Source organism: Lygodium microphyllum, chromosome 22 (genome assembly GCF_053477565.2).
Source record: "Lygodium microphyllum isolate KBCC chromosome 22, Lygodium_microphyllum_v1.1.10, whole genome shotgun sequence".
Lineage (NCBI taxonomy): Eukaryota > Viridiplantae > Streptophyta > Polypodiopsida > Schizaeales > Lygodiaceae > Lygodium > Lygodium microphyllum.
Genome location: NC_141156.1, coordinates 111,438,900 through 111,459,176, shown reverse-complemented (window position 1 = coordinate 111,459,176; position 20,277 = coordinate 111,438,900).

Sequence of the window (20,277 nt, the reverse complement as noted above, 5' to 3'; positions counted from 1 at the left end):
TCTTCGGAGGAAATCGGCTTCCCCACACTTTGAACCTGCATCTGAAGCTATCTAAGCTTGTTGATGTGCTCCCGCAACGAAGAAGACTTGTTCATGGACAAGGTCTGCATCTGCACCTCCAAAGAAACCCGCTTCATAAGGGTCATCCGGTCTCCAGCCATATCTCCCGAGCCACCATCAAGTACTCGATGTGGACTATCATAGCTGTAGTACAAGACAGAAAAAGAAAAGAACGAATCCCGTCATTCAGTTTGTCCCAGTGAGACTGTGCCTTGGCAAACTCTGCACGAGCATCGGAAGAGAGTTTGGACTCATCTCTCATCGAGGGCCGATCGATCTCCTCCTGTACAAGCTTCGCCAAATTGTAGGACTCAAGGATGGCCAACATCATCATGCGCCAGATGCAGTAATTGTCGCCATTGAGCTTTTGATCTGTGGGAAGAGCCGGTAAGACAGGCACCTTCCAGTCCATTATCGTCTGGAACTCCAAGTCAATCTTCGTAGACATCTTCACCTGTAATGCCTTTCACAAACGCAAAAGCAGCCCCCTCTGACTGTGAAAACGCAGCCTACTAGGGCTCTTTCTTCCACGTCCCGAACCTTCTTCACCCCCACCGGAGGCAATGAAAAAGCAAAACCTGCACTTGAAGACTGAAAACTCAGCCTTCCTTCTCTTCAAACAGTAGCAAATCCACCAGCTGGACTCCTTTCCTGCGCACCCACGCTCGCTTCAGCCTTGTTCCAAGGCGCAGCCCTCCTGCTTGCCCTCAAACGCTGGAGACGCAGCCTTGTGTCGTGATGAAAACTCCTCTTCAGGTTGGTTCTTCACTCAGCCAGCCCTTCTACACTACTCTGATACCATGTCAGAGTGCAGCGGTGCGGAAGTGTAAGACTGAAAGAGAGAATGCAGAGAAAGAAGAGAGAAAGAGACAGTGGAAGATGAAGATTTGCTATATAAGTGTGCTGTATACAAAGATATGTAGATATATACACGGGCGCAGTGCGCTGGACTGCGTCTCTCTACCTTGACGATGCAACTTGCTGTTCACCTCAAAGTCCGCTACAGTCTGCACGATCTCCTGTCTGAAATCTGCAAACAGAGATAGAATCTACATGTATCTCCAGCCTGAATCTGCGATCAGAAGTGGGAGTAGACTGCTGGAAATCTCGGCTATAAATAGGCAGAAAACAGGTGCCCAATAACTGCAGGTCGGTTGCATTAAATGCAGTCGACTGGTGCTGTGCCAGGTCGCCGTGGCAGTCCGATTGACCAGACCAGAACATGATCTAAATCGCTAACAATTCAAAGGTAATTGGTCATCCGATAAAGCTTATGTGAGGAGCATTTTTTTCTTGGGTAAATCTGGAAGGTGGAGAGGGAGTGGTAGTGAGAGAGGAGATTAAAGGATAGCCTTTTCCTTGAGTGAGAGTGCTATATAAGGGATTTATGTGAGGGTAGCTAATAGATGTAGTGACTTTTTCCTGTCAGAGTGAGTCTTTGGATGGTGCAGAAGCTATGGGTGCAAGTGCAATCGTAAACTATTTTAGTAGATGGAGTTTATTGTAGCCTTTGTGATACCCTTGCACTTGTAGAAGGGCCATTGGGACGCATCAAGTTGTAATGTATCTATTGGTGAGTTTCCCTTCACTTGGATTTATCTAGTGTACAATGCATAGAGGTGCATGAGGAGGCTTTAGGTTTCCTCTACTGCTATGGTGTGATGCTAAGAGGGGCCTCTTGTTGGCTTGATCATTCAGGAGCTAGCTTAAGAGCATCATGTTTTTGAGTGGTGGGTTGGGTTGAGAAGTAAGGTTAGTTTGCATAGAGTTAGATCATACCTCCTAGGAGCCAAGTTTGTATTCATGCATACATTCGCCAATTTTAGGCGAACACATTTGCCAACATTGTAGTTGGTTAGGAACTTGAACCTATGCCCCAATATAATCTCAATGTGGACTTCTTTAGTATTTGAAAAGACATAGAAGAGGAGAGGGATTCTCTTAGTCTCAACGGTGATTATCATTTTACATTTTCTTAATAAAGGAATAAGGTTGCTCTCCTTATGGATTTAACTTTGCATCGATTGGCGACAGCTATAGTTTTCCCAAGTTTTTCTAATAGTAGTAATGAAGTGTGTTATAATCTAACCCCTCATCAATATTTGTCTCAACCATTATTGACCTATCTATTGCAATGCATATTTAGAGGTGTTTGTTGGAATAATGGAGTCATTTCTAAAGTGCTAATGGTAACATTTATGATCAACTTAATGCATTAGTTCTTTAGGGCGGTTGATGTTTTTGCTCAAACTATTCATAAAAAGGTTTGTTCCATGTGTAGTAGGGGATTCTTAGCATTTATAATGGGTAGTTCATATGAGGGATGGCAAAATTCCCTGTTCTATTGATTACACAAACATGAAAAGGTCCTAAGTCTCAAAGTTGAAATTTTTACTTATGTCCTTTGATCAAGTAAAGGAACATGAGATCCCCCTTATTGAAGCATCTTTATTTGACATGCTTGTCAAACCAGGCCATGCCTCTTTAGTAAGTAGGGCATGAGTGGCTAGGAGCTATGTTTCAATCAAGTGCTCAAGATTTTCTAGTCAAATTTTCCATGACTTAGTGCCTTCCCAACACTCTTGGATGGCAATGCATGGTCTAGGGATTCAGAACTCTACTAGCATAATGGCATTAGTGCAATAGGTGAAACAACGTGGGGTTTGTCTTGCTGCACTTTTGTAGGCTAATACAATAGGCCCAAAGTGTTGCAATGAGCTTACAATCGTATTTTGGGCATGGTGTGGAGACAATCTTGGTCAAGATGCTAACAAGAAGCTTATTTCTCTAGTACTCATCAGAGTACTTGACAAAATTTGATGAATCTTTAAAGAGAGTGGGCTACTACAACTAGGATTGGAGCACATTCTATACTATAGTAGTTGCATCAAAGTATCCTTCAGCAATGCTATCATGTGCTTCTTATAGACCATCCTCAATTTCATGCTCATAGACACATATCGTGAGGAGATCATCTTGTCCTAGACAATACAATTGACCAAGTAAGATGATGAATTGATAAGGTTGGATATTAACCATGAGACACATTGTCAAGCACTTTTGCATAAACTAAAATTTCCCAGAAAAACATTAGATAGGTAAGATTTTTTAGTTTAATTGTTTACGTAACTGTTTGTTTTTTGTTTTGTAGTTAGATATTTTTTGTTTCTCTAAATTAGGAATTGCTTTTGTCATTTTATTTAGATTTTTGAGCTTGAAAACTTAATAGCATTGGTCGAGATTGGTGTTCTTTTGGAGAGATGAGAGCAAGACTTTGATGGTAGTTGTCTGGATATCATGAAACATGCATATTTTCTTGTTGATGCTCTTGCACATCACATGGATTATGGGTTCACGACGAGCACTTCACGTTGCACTTCTAGGATATTCTTACACATAATAGGGATTATGGGTTCACGAGTACTTCACATTGTACTTCTAGGATACACTATAATCAAGGGTCCTCTATTGATTTTACCAATTACTTCCATGCCATGGGTTGGATTGATCCACTCTTTGCACCATCATTGAGCACTAGCATGGCATGACACCTAATGTAGCTCTATGTAGTAAAACTTAGATACATGCATATTGGAGAGAGCATCTTTCATTGTGCATGCATAGTTCTTTGCATGCACGAGAGTTTGGATATTTATCACCCAATTAGAAACCTCATGATGAGTAGGAAAGGTGGATGGGTGGGTTTGAGGGTTGTGAAGGATGCCTATAGTTGTGAGATGGGTTGTTTACTTGGTCAACATCATGAGACCATATTTTTGAGTGATTGTGAGATTTTGGGTGGGTGGAGTAGTGTAATATTCCACCATCACTGTAAGATTCTCCCCCCTTTTTAACCAAATTAAAATAAAAAAAATTTGTAACGTCGCCCCTTGTCAACACCGCCAGTTGGTGGAGGGAGGGGGAGTTGTTACCATGTTTCCCACAACACAGAGGAGCGAAAAATGAACAAAAAAAGGAAATAGCAAAAAAGGCGCATGATAAAAGCACAAAAAGGCGCCTTGACCAGTAACTAGACCCTGAAAAATTTAAATGCTTGGGCACAACCCTCAGAAAGTCTCAGTGTCGCCCCGAGGCAACAAAAGAGTAAAAGGCGCACCATTAAATATGGAAGCGCTCCTGAATCCTTGTAAAAGAGCGCCAGGCTCGCTCCTGTGCAAATTGTACGCATTAGTTGGAAATAGGATGAAATTAGAGTGGTGGAAAATGGGAAAAAGGGCCTAGGCTACGGCCGACCATGTAAAAAAGGGAAAAAAGGGGATGACCGTCCAAAAGGGATTTAGGGTTTTGTATATAAAGTTGAAAAAGTGAATGAGAAGATCATTCTTTTGGTGTGTGGCAAAAAGAGACTTCTTCTTCCTCTCTTCTTCTCTTCTTCTTGCTTGTGTGTGCTCTTGAGAGAGGGAGTGTGAGAGTGTGAGGTGGTGAGTGTGTGTGGGAGCTAGGGATCAAGAGGGTGAAGCTTTTCACCATCTCCTCTTCTCTTGTGCGTGCGGCTATGGAGGATGGAGCTTGGAGATGGAGGAGGCTTGAGGATGCTTGAGCTAGCATCGAGAATCGTGGAGCTTCCGGAGTGCAAGAGAGAGGAGGGTACTTGATCAAGCATCAAGGTAAGCTCACTACACTCATAGGATCAACGGCGCGTCAGCTAGGTGAGAGATAGCCATTAGAGCTCACTACACTCGTAGGATCGACGGCATGTCGGCTAGGTGAGAGATAGCCATTAGAGCTCGCTTGGAACGCTTGAAACAATAAGCGGTCCGTGGATCTTAGCGGTTGAGCGAGAGCTCCCACATTTTGGTTCCATTTCCAAGACCAACGGATTCAAGCTTGAGCACTTGCACGCCTCATATCGAGCATCGAAGTAGGGTACTCATCCCCGAAATAGAGCTTAAGATAGGTAGGAAGTTTGGGTGTTTTTGATCTTTAAAACGAGTAAGTATTTTGGGATATTTTGGTTGTTTGATGATTGGAAAGCATGGAGAATCTATTTCAGTTTTTTGCCTTCGATCTTTGTTGCATTTAGCGTAGGTTAGAGTTAGGAAATTGAACCAAAAAAGGCTAGGGTTTACTGTTTCAAAACATGGCAAAAATAATGTAAAATGTGTAAAATGCTTGCTAGTGATGCCTAAGGTCAGCAAGTGAGTGATTGGGGGTTCAACGCCACATTTGGGAGGGCATATAAGAGCTAGGTGGCCAAGGGAGAGCTCATTTGTGCCATTTCAGTGAGAGAGAGAGAGAGAGAGAGAGAGAGAGAGAGAGAGAGAGAGAGAGAGAGAGAGAGAGAGAGAGAGAGAGAGAGAGAGAGAGAGAGAGAGGGAGAGGGAGAGGGAGAGGGAGAGGGAGAGGGAGAGAGAGAGAGAGAGAGAGAGAGCTCCAGCCCGTATCGATTCAATCGCATCACTGACGCACTTACTGGCCTGTTCAGGTATACGAACCTCTCCCTCTACTTCCCTAGATAGGATCTGGAAGTGCATGACCATGGCGCCGGCCTACATTTGGTGAAACAATCGAAATCACGTTCGCGCAGGTTACGCGCGTCGCATTCGCTCGTCCGAGTGGCCTCTCCTGGGCCAAGTCCCAAAATCGGCCCTTGGCCCACTCGGCCAACCCTTGGACCCATCTGAGGCAACTGTCCGAGTCAACCCACTCGGCCGTCCGAGTCAAAGCTTTTTGCCACGTGGCACATCCGGCCTCGGCCTGCTCGAGTGAACCGTCCGAGTCTCAAATTCGGCCCTCGGCCAAGCGCCATTCGGCCTGTCCGAATCACCCTGTCCGAATCCACATTCGGCCCGTCCGAGTCAAAATCTTCCGACTCAAACTCAAAAATTCGGTCCTCGGCGCTATGCCTCGACCCGTCCGAGTGACCTACTCAGACTCTGCAATTCGGATCAGTTGGTTCGAGTACAACTTTTTGTCAAATTTGTCAAAAATTTGACCTAACCCGGCAAATATGTAGCAGTGCAAACTGTCGAAACCCTTCAGGTGCTCAGAACCTGATTCTAGCACATGTGATAAGAGAAATTGTAGTGCGCAGCTGAGCGGCTAGAAGTGGATAGTTGCGAGACCCAAGGACTCAGACGCTAGCTGCTGAGCTGTAAAACCTGATCGACCGAAAACAAACAAGGCAACATGCAAGGAAACCCTAAACCCTGACAAAACGGCCTGAAAATGGACCTACAAGCCTATCAGGCCTGAACAAGAGTGAGTGTGTAAGATGCTGAGGAATTGCTTGCTATACTCACATTGAATTTCTGCACTTGAAGCTCACTTAAGAAAGCTCAAAGCTTGATTGGACACAAGTGCACGAGAAATGACACACTCACCGAGTGACCATAAATCGAGGTCTGTATTCAATAACCAAAGGAACTCACTCAGATAAAACACTCAAGGAACCCACCAATAGGAAAGGACCCAAGATATAGACAAACCATCAAAGCATAGAGTAGGACCAAGCAAGGAACGCCAACGACGAGGATCGGTCAAGTCTATTCAACCTGATCGACAGCGTAGTGGACCGCAAGAATTTGACCATGACGGAAGAAAGCTCAGACCATCGGTCTAATGAGGAGCTCGATTTGAGTGTATTCCCAGATGCTATCCAACAGAGCTGGTGAGTAGTTACGATGCGCACGCCCGGTACGAGCACCGCGGCAGGACATCAGACGCAATCATTGCAGATCTAGAGGAGGTGAGAAGACTAGCCCACAAAGCATTGCAGGGAATAACTGAGTATAATAGGGATCAATAGGCTAGGAGCCAATGGCAAAGCATGGAGCTACATGAGATACATCAAGTGCTGAACTTGGTTGGCCGAAACGGAACGGACCATGAGAGCACTAGAGGGAGACTTGATGTTGAGTGAGCTCCTCATGAAACGGCTACTCGATCACACCGCAGTAGAGCAGAGTGCCACCGCACTAGCGATGTCGCTGCTTGCAGGATTAGGGGCAAACCAAGGCTCAAAGAGCTAGGCCAAAATACCAATTATTGCCAAGCAACTCGATAAATACCAACCTCATGACGACCCCTACAGCTTTGTTGAGCAGTTTGAGCAAGTCTGCAAAGCCAACGGCCTCAACGACCAAACTCAACGCTCGCAAGCTTTCGGGCTTTGTCTAGGTGACAAGGGTAGGACGTGATATACGAGCCTAGATGCTACAAAGCGAGCCAACTTCAAAGACCTTAAGGATCTCTTCGTCAAGAGATTCACTGAGCCTGAATACTCCGATAACCTGCTAGTACGCTTCTAGGCGAGTGACCGACTGACAGAGCAGTTTCTACTATATTCATCAGCGTAATTCAAGGTGAGGAGTTGTATAAGGCTTTGGCAGGCAATTCAAGCTTGCAGCGGGACGTGGTGGCTAGAGTGTTTGAGGAAGCCTTTAGAGTCGATGACCAGCTAAAAGAGCGGAGCTCTAGGAGCTCAAATCTAGAAAAACCCAACTCGTGAAGTTGAGAGAGAACATTAGCCTCTAGTGAGCGGTCAATCCCATCATCCCAAGATAAGGGGAAGGCCATCGAGATAGACCAAGGCTTGGCTGAGGTCAAGATGTAATTAGCCAAGTTACAAGACATGTTGAGATGACCAACGTGCCCGCACGTCCAATGCATGTACTGTGGCGGAAACCACTTGCCGGCCGAGTGTCAAGACCTTGCGCTAACTGCGGTAGGTTTGTTGCGCATTGTAGATTACCAAGAAGACTTCCATACTCGCAACCCTACGGCTAGCCTTATCTAGCGAACAGGCCGTAGCCATTCTTTAGAAGGGGAGCCCCATTGGCTTTTCCCACGCTTAACGATATGAAACCAACCATCCCTAGAATGGACATAAATCCTACAGGCATTCTTAGACCGCCAAGGCCTTACGTGACCCACCCATCGAGCGATGCTCCAGTACACTACGTGGAGGAGCCGAATGATGAGGAGACCTACATATACCCTTACGTCTCGCATGACGATGAGGGAAACGCGGTCCTCATGGATTATTGACCCGTGCGGTGATGGCATTAGGACGAGGACGAGGTAGAGGCCTAGGAGGGTAGCCGCAAGATCTAGTCACTTGTTGGACTTGTGGTCACCCGGGTCATGTCTCATCACGCTGCCCTGAAAGAGAGCAGCAAAACAGAGACAAGGTTGACCAAAGGTGTGCAGAGTGCAGAATCACCCATCTTTTCATAGATTTCCCAAGGCGGAAGCCATCCTCTAGCTCAGCTAACTTGCCATCCGTCCCATTGGGGGTGTTTGGTGTCGAAAACCCTGATGGGGAGGCCACAGCTATTCCATTGTGGGTCATGACCCGAGCCCAAACGAAGCAGGCCGGCCTCTCTCTGCCAGGACCTAGCAATCTTGACGCAACCTCCATAGGGAAGAAAAGCCACAGGCGGAAAAAGAAGATATCGAAAGCTAAAGTCGCACTAAAAATTGAGAGTGCTACGACTCTGCCTGCGGGAAAGAAGGTTGCAAATGCAGAGGCAGATACTTCAGCCCCTAAGACAGCCGAAAAGGGAAGCGCTAAGGTAGGAGAGTACCCGCATCCGAAGCGACAATTAGAGGCCATAGAAAAGGTGAAGGAGGCTCAAGAGCATCTCAAAGACGCTGAGCCCATCATAGAGGACGAGATTGATGACCTCTCCAGCATAAGCACACCAATATCACCACCTCAACCTAAGTCGGCAGAAGAAACCGCGCCAGAAGCAGTGCCATTGAGACCAAGCCTAGACGCGACAGAGCCATAGATCAGCCGCAGCTATTGGCCCAGACAGTCTTAAGTTAGGGGAAGGATGAGTATTCACACTAGTGACCACCCTTGTAACGCTTAGCCTGGGAGATCTGCTTAAGCAGCATCCTACCCTATGGCAAGATCTTAAGCAGTGGGTCGAAGGATTATAAGAGCAGGTCACGGCAGACCCACAAGACCAGGATGCAGAAACGCAATTACCAAGTTTGACGCTGCACTCCGTGCCTAAATCCTTGCATGTCAACGCCCTTTGGGAAGGCTCTGAGATGCACGCGGTCCTGCCGATCCTAGCCCTGGGTGACATGACAAGAAGGGGAATCCTAGACATGGGAGCTGGGGTTAGTGTGCTCAGCCATGCAGTGCTTCAGACTTGGGGAAACCCACCTGTCGAAGCTGCTAGGTTTAATGTCATGCTAGCAAACGGTATGAGAGTGAAGCCATTCGGGGTACTGAAGAATTGGCCAGTGAAGATCACAAGAGTCCAGTTCTTTGTCGACTTTATAGTCATGAAGGGAGTGGACTACGATGTCCTATTAGGCCGACCCTAGCTGCGCAACACTAGAGTCATCGAAGATTGGGGTAATGGCTTGATCTTCCTTGGCAATAGAACGGATGCCATGAGAATAGAGATGGACACTTGGAAGACCTCACCAGCCGACCTAGATGCCATCTCTGCTATGCTCAAGGGGAACACTCAGGTCAAGAAGCCCTATGGGCCCTTGACCAAGTATATCCCATGCCCAGAGGATGAGCGGGATTGGATGCACGTTCTTGCTACAATCGACCTACCATTCTCAGATCAGGAGGCATATGAGCACGCCATCAAAACGATCGGTAAGTCTAACAAAGCACTCTCTACACCAGTCTGCATGATGGCAGGAAGCCGCTGGGGGAAGCCTGAGCCTGTCTCTCTCCAAGTACCATCCAACAAAAGGGAACTCCAAGGGACGCTGGAATACCTAACGAACCAGCTAGTTGGCAATCCACCTGCAAATTTCAAACCACTGCATGATCTCTTAGAGGAATCCAAGTGGCAATGGACTAGAGTGCACGATTTAAATCTCATGTATAACTAGGCCTAGTCCCCGACCAACGGCACGAGACATACCAGACCCTAGGAGACGACAAGCAGTCAGATGACAAAGATTCTAGCAACGAATATGAAGACTGCCAATCCTTTAGTGATGAGAGCAAGGGTGAAGTGGATACCATAGAATACGACACTGAAGGACGAGAAATTGAGGAGATACGAGCAGACGCTAAGCCGCAGAAAAGGCAGGCCCTTAGAGTAGAGCGAGGAATCATACGCATGGGATGTGATCGCGTTTGGTTGGGATGCATGGGAGCCATAGACCTTGAGCAAGCAGGCCTAGCCTAGCCAGGAACGACATCAATACTTAGGACCGAATCGCCCTCTGAACTGCGGCCACCACAGGAGACCACATCTTCTAGCGAAGATGGAGGGTTTGAATCTGAATCGAAAGTTACTTCAGATAGTGATCCAGAGATCCCTAGGCCGCCCATGACCAGACGCACCAAGGGGGATCTACCCGTCCACCTGAGGCACAGACAGTTAAGGTAGGGAGAGGCAAAGCAACCCAGGGATACACGATCAGAAGAACAACAAAAGCCACAGGACCTCCCTAAACGCTTCACGAAATTCAAAAAAGGGGATAGGGTAGTAGTTCTGTTAGGTGCCAAACGTCAAGGGCAGATGAGCGAATCAATCAAAGGACCAGCCAAGGTCAAGGAGGTAGACCTAGCCTAGGATGGGGAAACACCTCGACCAGTATTCATTGCCGACGACCTGACTGGTGAAGAAGAAACAAGTCTTATCGCTCTCTTGCAAGAGTATATAGATGTGTTTTGCCTGGTCCTTAGAGGAGCTATAGGGGGTAGATCCGAGTGTTGTGACTCACAACATACCCATGACGTCGGACGCGATGCCGGTCAAGCAGCGACCATATCCTATGAATCCAAAACATGCTCATGCTGTCAAAGAGGAAATTGACAAGCTGATGAGAGCTGGATTCATTTACGAAATTGAGGACACAGACTAGGTATCACCCATAGTTATTGTGATGAAGAAGAATGGAAAAATCCGAGTATGCGTCAATTACAAGAAAGTGAATGTTGCTACAAAGAGAGACAACTATCCATTGCCGTACACCGAGCACATGCTTGAGAGGGTGGCAGGCAAGGAAGCCTACAGTTTCCTGGATGGCTTCTCAGGATACAACCAGGTGCAAGTGCACCCTACAGAGAGGCACAAGATCGCTTTCGCCACCGAGTGGGGCGTCTTTGCATACATAGTCATGGCCCCTTCCGTTGAACCCACCACCATCACTCCTAGCATCCCGACCAGTGCCGACGTGTCAAACTTTGTGGTGTGGATGCAGTACTTCATCAACAAGGAGATGGGCATGGGACAAAGCACAGAAACCATGACCACAGGACAAAAAAGGCTAGCTACGGATGCGGAATCTAGGCAAGAGCCCAAAAGGCAGAAGGTAGAAGCCTCAACCTCACCCATCCACAGAACGATGATGCCATCGGCTAATTACGACGAATACATCGCCGAGCTGCTCTCCCAATTGGAGAAAGCTAAGGAGGAACGTAAGATAGCCGTGGCTGAGTTGGCAGCCGAGAAGGAATCAATGGCCGCCTTCCAGCTGGATAAAACAAGAATGATAGCCATGCAGTAGAGGGAGATCGCAGATCTAAAACAAGAAATGAAGGCTAAGGATGAGAGGGAGGAACACTGGAGACAATAGCTCGAAAACGAGACACAGAAACTAGTCAAACTGCAAAGAGAACACAAGCTCCTGATAATGCAATATCAGGAACTCACCACGAAATCTGCTCAGGTGGATGCGCTTGTGGCTGAGCTGAATGCCAGGGACAAGGAGAGAAAACAAGGCATAAAGGAGCAACAATAGGAGATCAAGCACCTGATAGAGCAACTAACCTCTGAAAAAGAAGAGCAAGAAAGGCTGGTTAGGGAGTTGGAAGACTATGAGCAGAAACTCATGATGCTAACCCTAAAGCAAGGAGAGAGCTTGGAAGTGATGAACAAAAGAGCAGAGGAGTGGGCTGTGCACAATGAAAAGAGGGTGAAGACATTGGCGCGGCGCCTTGCTCTAGCAGAGAAGGAGAAAATCATCGCAGAGAGCAAGGCAGAAGCAGCCCAAGTGGCCTTCAGCACTCAACAGAAGGCCTTCCTCGACACCATCCTGGACGCCACCCACGCAGCTCAAGGAGGGTCATTGGAGGTGACACAGAGAAAGCTCGGCATGGCACAAAGAGCCTTACATGCTGGATTGCAGATGCCGCCCTTACTTGCGGAGGTTAGGCTGAGCTTGGATGAGCAACGAAAATACCTATTGCTGGCCGGCCTAACCCCCCAAGAGATCAAGGCCCTCGGATTCGAGGAAGGAGCAGCACAGGCAGAACGGCAGGGAGGAAGCAAAATTGGAAATCGACATGAACCAATTTAGGGAGGATGTAGTCCCATAACCCCCCTCGCCGCAAACAGAGCCACCAAAAGAGGACCCATCTGTGGAAAGAAAAGCCAGCTCTAGGAAAAGACGCAAAAAGCTGGTAGAGGAAGCCAGGAAACAGCTGAGAGCCAAACCAGCTGTGCTACCGTCCGCACCTCTCCCACCGTGCCTTGATGATCTTCTCGCAGGATTCCACGCAGAACTGGTGTTGTGGGAGATACAAGAACAAGGAAAGGATCCATTCACCTTTAGTTTCCTCCTACCCAACAGTCTACAGAGGGTCCTGCCACTCAAGGTGATGGACGAGGTAATCGCGATCGGTGGCCGGTTGGGGCAAAGATAGCTAGAAGAGCGAGTAAAGACCCCTACCTCTTGGGGCACAGAAGCGGCTAGCAGAATAAAGTTTTTGAAGTCCCACACATTGTACAGGGCTACAAAAGCCAATCCTTGTGGAGGAGGCGAGTATGCAACATTAGCATGCTCACCTGGATGGCGTTTTGTAACACCCTGCCCTTCGAGCGGAACAACCCTACATACATGGCATACCCTCGAAGGGTAGGGGTGGATTTTGATGCCACCCTCCATGGGCGGTACGACTTCCCTATTATTTATAACTCCAATGTAGTATCCTTCGAGCATGCCCTTCTCTTTACCGCTGCTGAAAGCCTAGATGAGTCTCTGACGCGCTTTCTTGTGGATTTCTCCTCATGCCTTGACCTCGCTTTTGTAACAACCTGTAATTATCTTAGGTTACTTAGGCTACTCCTTAAGCAGGACACGACTCCACAAGAGCGTGGCCTACCTCCCCTATTCTTTGACTCTAACGCTATAGACAACTACACCATGGCTCGTCTGATGATGAGGGCTAGTCTCCTTCCCTATTTTTGCCTAGCCCTCCTAGAATATATGAATGACAGCCAATTTACTAGGTGCAATCACCCTTTCCTCTCCATCACTTCTCTTCATGTCCACATGAATCTGAAGGATTACATGCAAAATCGCCAGTTTTTGAGCAAATCTATCCAACCTCCTTCCCCTCCTCATTCCGATGAAGACAATGAGGCCTGGTTATCACTTAAAAAAAAAAACTACACCTAGGGCTTTCCCTAGCCCCCTCCCCACTTCACACTTAGGGCACATCAAGGGCAGGACTTCCAGACCTGTCATCCTAAGACTTGCACCACACCTCCAATGACACACGAACTGGGTCCTCAAGTGTGGGACATTACCAAGGGCTTGCCCGAGGATAGACCCATCTCCCAGTTCCACTACCACGGCCACCACACACTACATGAAGAGGCAGACACACCCCTTAGGGAGTGCACAAATTTTCTTGCAGGTTATGTTCGAGGTTCAAGAACTGGCTACTCCGCTGAAGGGGATCACCCACGACATTCTTTAATGACCAAGACTTTTTTCCATATGCCGGTGTCCAGCCATCTGCGAGCTGATGGCTATCATGATTGAACTAAGTTAAGATAGATCGGCCATTGGCATAGACCTTGGAACCTCGTCTTCCAGAGATGCATGCCCAACGCCTCAAGATCCACGGATTGCTTGTTGATTCCACAAGCCCGAAGAATTTCAAGGCAGAGTGAAGATCTTCAACACAGTACTGAAGACCTTCAACTCAAAGACAAAGACCTTCAAATCAAAGACAAAGACCTTCAAATCAAAGACACAAATTTTCAATGCAAAGCCAAACCATATCTTTGTCAAGACAACGGCCGGGGGGGGGGGGGGGGGGGAGGGGGGCTTCTCCAGAATAAATCCCTCCAATACCATCCTCCTAAGGGATTGCTTATTGCTTCAAGTGTTTCTGATGCTCAAGGGACGACTGGCTGCATGAACGCCACAACTGTGTGAAAGATCCTGAACACCTTCATGGAGCCTAAAGCATGCTGGAATCTCTCCTGACCATCATCACTAAACTCCATCCACTTTCATTCACACAACCACCTTGGAAGCGCCCACCCACCAGTTCCATCTAGCAGCAGACCTAACTAGCCACTACTTCCCATCACAGTGCCATGGGACTGGCACTTGACTAGGAGGGGGATAATGTTACTGTGTTTCCCACAACACAGAGGAGCGGAAAACGAACAAAAAAAGGTAATAGCAAAAAAGGCGCATGATAAAAGCACAAAAAGGCGCCTTGACCGGTAATCAGACCCTGAAAAATTTAAATGCTCGGGCATGACCCTCAGAAAGTCTCAGTGTCGCCCCGAGGCAACAAAAGAGTAAAAGGCGTACCATTAAATACGGAAGCGCTCCTGAATCCTTGTAAAAGAGCGCCAGGCTCACTCCTGTGCAAATTGTACGCATTAGTTGGGAATAGGATGAAATTAGAGTGGTGGGAAATGGAAAAAAGGGCCTAGGCTACAGCTGACCATGTAAAAAACGAAAAAAAGGGGATGACTGCCCAAAAGGGATTTAGGGTTTAGTATATAAAGTTGAAAAAGTGAATGAGAAGATCATTCTTTTGGTGTGTGGCAAAAAGAGTCTTCTTCTTCCTCTCTTCTTCTCTCCTTCTTGCTTGTGTGTGCTCTTGAGAGAGGGAATGTGAGGGTGTGAGGGGGTGAGTGTGTGTGGGAGTGAGGGATCAAGAGGGTGAAGCTCTTCACCATCTCCTCTTCTCTTCTCTTCTCTTCTCTTGCACGCGCGGCTATGGAGGATGGAGCTTGGAGATGGAGGAGGCTTGAGGATGCTTGAGCTGGCATCGAGAATCGTGGAGCTTCCGGAGTGCAAGAGAGAGGAGAGTACTCGATCAAGCATCAAGGTAAGCTCACTACACTCGTAGGATCAACGGCGCGTCGACTAGGTGAGAGATAGCCATTAGAGCTCACTTGGAACGCTTGAAACAATAAGCGGTCCATGGGTCTTGGCGGTTGAGCGAGAGCTCCCACAGGAGTTGAACGCAAAGTCGATGGAGGTGAGGGAGGAGACGACTATGAGTTGACGGAGAGCCAAAGGTGACACTAGCAAAGATGAAGATAACGATGAAGAAGACGATCAGGGTGTGGACGTTAACAACGATGGGGAGGAGGGGCACACATATGCCACCTCCAACCCCCCACTACCCCTCCTTTTTGGGTGGCATGGCGACATGTGCACAGGTGATTGGAGTGGAGCTAAGGGGCCCTTGTCGTAGCAACCCTCCCCCTGCCCCAATTATTACCTACCTCACCCCATTAAAACCCCCCTCCCCTCCTTAAGCAAGGACAAGAATTGTCTTCTTTTTCCCCCCAACTATTACCCATCTTCCCCTTATGAATCCCCCCCTCCTTTCAGCAAACATGCTATTCTTCTCCCCCCTGCCCCCCCTCCCTTGCTACCAACTTGTGAAGGAGAGAAGGAGAGGGAGAGGTAGTGAAGGGGAGAGAGAGAGAGAGAGAGAGAGAGAGAGAGAGAGAGAGAGAGAGAGAGAGAGAGAGAGAGGGAAGGGGGAACTTAGAGTAAGAGTGGAAGAGAGAGAGAGAGAGAGAGAGAGAAGAGGCCCAATGACAATTCCTTACTTGGATGAAGCCTCGAGCACCCTCTCTCCCCATCTCCACTTCCTGAGATATCTCCATCGACTACCTCTAGTTGACAAAAAGATCGTGAAAATCAAGGCAAGGCATAGGGAACTCCGACACAAAGGAGTCCTCTGAGAGCAGTAAAGGCCGTATTCCAAGCTCCAAAATGGCCCCCAAGCGCAAATTCTCGAAAGTAACCGGGAAGGCCGCAACTACGGAAGGAGGATCAGGCAAAGATGCCACCACTAACACGAACGGGTTATCGGGTGTAAACACTAATTTGACACTCCAAAACTAGGTACCGCTATCGTGTCTAGTAATTTGAATCGAACAATAAAGCATGGACATCATTAGGAAGAAGTCATACTTCGCATCGCGTAACTTGCATAACTCAAAAAGTAGTTATAAAGGCTTAATAACCATGAATTGCCACAAATAGATTAAGCATCTACGGTTTGTTGCAATACTAAGCCGAGTATTGGGTTTGAATTTTTGCAAGTGCATCATAGATTGCCAATGTATATAAATATTCTGTGTAGGTCAATTGCATATTGTAGACCATTAGAATGAATTAATCCGCATTTACATTAGGTATGATGAACTCATGTACACTCGCACTTAAATATTTAGGTCACGCTTTATGATTTGCATAAATGTACTAGAAGGAATTTTCATGAATAGGAATTCCACATCGTATCTTCAACTTAGGAAAGACTTGCATCTATATTTGCGTGGCACCATGGACAACTTTGGTTGAACTACATAATAGGGATGCATCTTAAAAGATAGATTTAAGAGGCGCATGTGAATTGCTAAACTTAATTGCAAAAAGGCAGTTTATAAATGAAATCCTATATGTTAAGTAAGGCTAGGGTTTAATTTGAATTAGTTAGGATTTAATTGTAATTAGGTCAAACTATTGTTATGACCATATGTTGGCTTAGAGTTAAGCAATCATGCTCTTTGGTCTCTATCCTAACAACTAGCCGCGATGAGACCAAAACACCCTTGGAGATATCATTTTTAAAAATATGATACAACTCGAAGCCAATACAAGAGAACTCGAATGTCGTATCCACAAGAAAGAACGACCATTCGCCACATGACACTCGATGCTCACAACTATTGAAGGATCGCAAATAGGCTTAGTTTACTCTTGACTTGTGAGAGGAATGAACAAAAGGTCCTGTTGTCTTGAGGGAATGAAACCCTAGGGTAAACTTAGAAGCCCCGATAAAGTTCTAAGGTGGAAAAGGGTTACCAACTGACCAATTGAAATCCTAGTTTGAGTTGCCTAAGACCTGTGACTCTAAGATAAGAACCCCGGACTAAAGGCTAGCAATTTAGGGAAACTATCATTCGAAAACTATCAGATATAAATCCAATAGCGTAATCACTCTTTCCTATCACATAAAAATGAGCTTAGAACAAGGATGCTCTCTAATCCTCAGGAGGTCATAGCAATTAACACCAAGGCAAGAACGACCCAAGAAGGGTGAACACCAAGCGTTGAAAAATAGGAACTCCACCTTAGTAGATGTTTTGAGCACTCACCTTCATTATTGGTTGTGCTTGTACATCTAGATTCAATGTTTGTGAAAGGAATGTATGACCCAAGCTCACAAAAGAAATTTGAATAATGAATCAGGTTGAATTATGGAGGATGTGCCAAGCCACCCTCAACTCACCGCCAACCCTATCCAAGGGGGTTCTAAATAACCATGATGGGAACATGGGCCGAAGTCACCACGAGATGTCTCTCCGCGGATTAGTTTGTACGTAGGAGGACACTTAGATGCGAGGGGGGATTTGGCTATAAATTTCCTTCCTCTGGGTCCTACTCAAATGATCTATGTGACTCGAGCTAGATTCTTGAGGCCCTATTACTAGTGCAAGGGCGGAAACTTGGAAGAGATAAGGCATATCCACAAGGGTTGCAGAAATTGTCCTTTGTGAACAAGATTTGTATCTCAGCTAAAATGCTAATATATAGTTTACTTCCAAAGAACTTGTCTGAACTGTTTTCGTGTCAGTGCCATAAGTTACGTGAACAAACTCTATTCCCTAAAAGGCTTAATTAAGGAAGCTGATTTTAAATGTCACACATAAATGTGATAGGACCTAATTAGATAACTAAATAATTCCCATTGAGGAAAGCAGGTCGGCGGAACCCCCGATAGGTTTGTCCTATGGTAGGGTAGTCCCGGAGAACTGGGAGGCTTCTCAAAAGGTTTTACCAATGTCCCTGACTCATAAAAATTGTTAGGTTAGAACCCCGATTTATGCCATTTTAGGGTACCAGAATGGGACTATGCCCTACGGGTAGAGAGATTGAGCGACGCATCCCTCTCGTTTCCCATTCTCTTTGAATCAAGTGCGGCATGGGTCTGCTTTGGCTTGGGTATTTCTGCGTAAGGTAGGATATCCAAGACCCGACGCTAGAATGCTATTAGGTGACCTTGTTCACTAGATACCTAGATTTTAGATCGCGATCCTAGTGGGTTCGATCGTGAACGTTCTGTTGCGAGGTAGACTCAAGAGACCCTACGTGACAAACCTTATAACATTCCATGGGAGTGCCAAGCAGCAACGCTTAGATTCATCTCTTGATGGACTGCTAAAAATGTGCCTGGACAGCCGATAGGCGGCATATTACAATTGGTATCAGAGCAAACCAATGAATAGAACAATCAAGACATGAGTAAATTGGGAAGAGTGAAGTGATGTTTTCACTAGAAAATATTTTTTCTTTTACTCACTTGTGGATTGTTGCTGCTTCCAAACTTACAAGGTATGGAGTAGGTTCCTCGTATTTCATATCATGTTCAGGATCGCTATAAACTCTTCAAGTCATCACAGATGATCTAACATGATGGGGATCTTGGATCAGCTCTACAACCCTTCACTGATGTATATGGAAAGGCATTGGGCTTGGAGCGCGGGATATTGCTACATAGATGCCAACCGGCTCGCCTATCTTCAAAACAACCTGAAGAGGCTAAAATGGTTGGAGGACTAGAGGGATATCAAGTTATTCATCTTCCATGAGGCTTGTGTAAATTTGATCCTACACATCAGGTTTTGGCAAGTAGAACATAGTCACTATATCTACGAGGAGGTGGTCAAAGTCTTGCCAACATACATAATTAAAGTTAAGGGGCGAAACGAACCTCATGGCTATCAAAAACATGGATTTTTTGAACTTCCCATGACTTACCACTTCTTGAGAATCCATTCTCCCAATCCATGTTACTATTCTATCCCTGTAGCTGAATCCAATAGGGAATTATTAACCTGCCATTGATGTATCTCTTGAAAAGAAAATCATCTCAACCAATCTCTATTCCCGAATAATTGTACTTGAGACTTACGCTTCTTTCTGGATAAATAATAATTTTATGTTCATTTGATTTGTTGCATAGTATTGATTAAAAACAAATTGGGCATTGAGATAAGTTGTGAACAGATGTGTAAATGTATCTTAATGCGAAAGTTTTAATTGAAAATTAGATACAACCCCAAGCAAAGAACCGTAATCTTGTTTCCACACTAAGCCCAATAGAGGCACAAGAGAAGAAGTTTCTCCTCAAACAAATTAAACCACTAGAATTTGATAGAAAAGGAAAGATTGTTGAATTTGATGCTGAAGTATGGATTGAATCCATAGAATATTACTTCAGTGTAGCAGGAACAACACATGTAAACTAGGCTATGGTTGCATAGTATTGATTAAAAACAAACTGGGCATTGAGATAAGTTGTGAAGAGATGTGTAAATGTATTTTAATGCGAAAGTTTTAATTGAAAATTAGATACAACCCCAAGCAAAGAACCATAATCTTGTTTCCACACTAAACCCAATAGAGGCACAAGAGAAGAAGTTTCTCCTCAAACAAATTAAACCACTAGAATTTGATAGAAAAGGAAAGATTGTTGAAGTTGATGCTGAAGTATGGATTGAATCCATAGAATATTACTTCAGTGTAGCAGGAACAACACATGTAGACTAGGCTATGATTGCCAAGCTCAAGCTTATCAGTGAAGTTAGGCTCCCATGGAAACAATGGTGTAAAGACCAGGCAGTCTCACAAAAAGCACAATAACTTGGGATAAGCTAAAGGAAGTAGTGCAGGGGAGGTACATGCCACATGCATATAGAACTCAAAAGATGAATGAGTTCTTCAAGTTGAAACAATTGGGTCTGTTGTGTCTGGAGGCATACTACTCGAGATTTGTCTCCTTGCTAAAATACGCCTCGACAATGAGTATTCCCCAACAAGTCTCGAAGTTCTGTGATGGGCTAAACCCACCCATGAACACTCAATTGGAATCAATGCGTCCTTCTGATTTACAAAATGCATCGATAAGAGCGGGACTTATCACCCAAGAAGTCCATCCAGTCGATGCCTAGGAATAATAGGCCATGGTCTCACAAAGACAAGAAT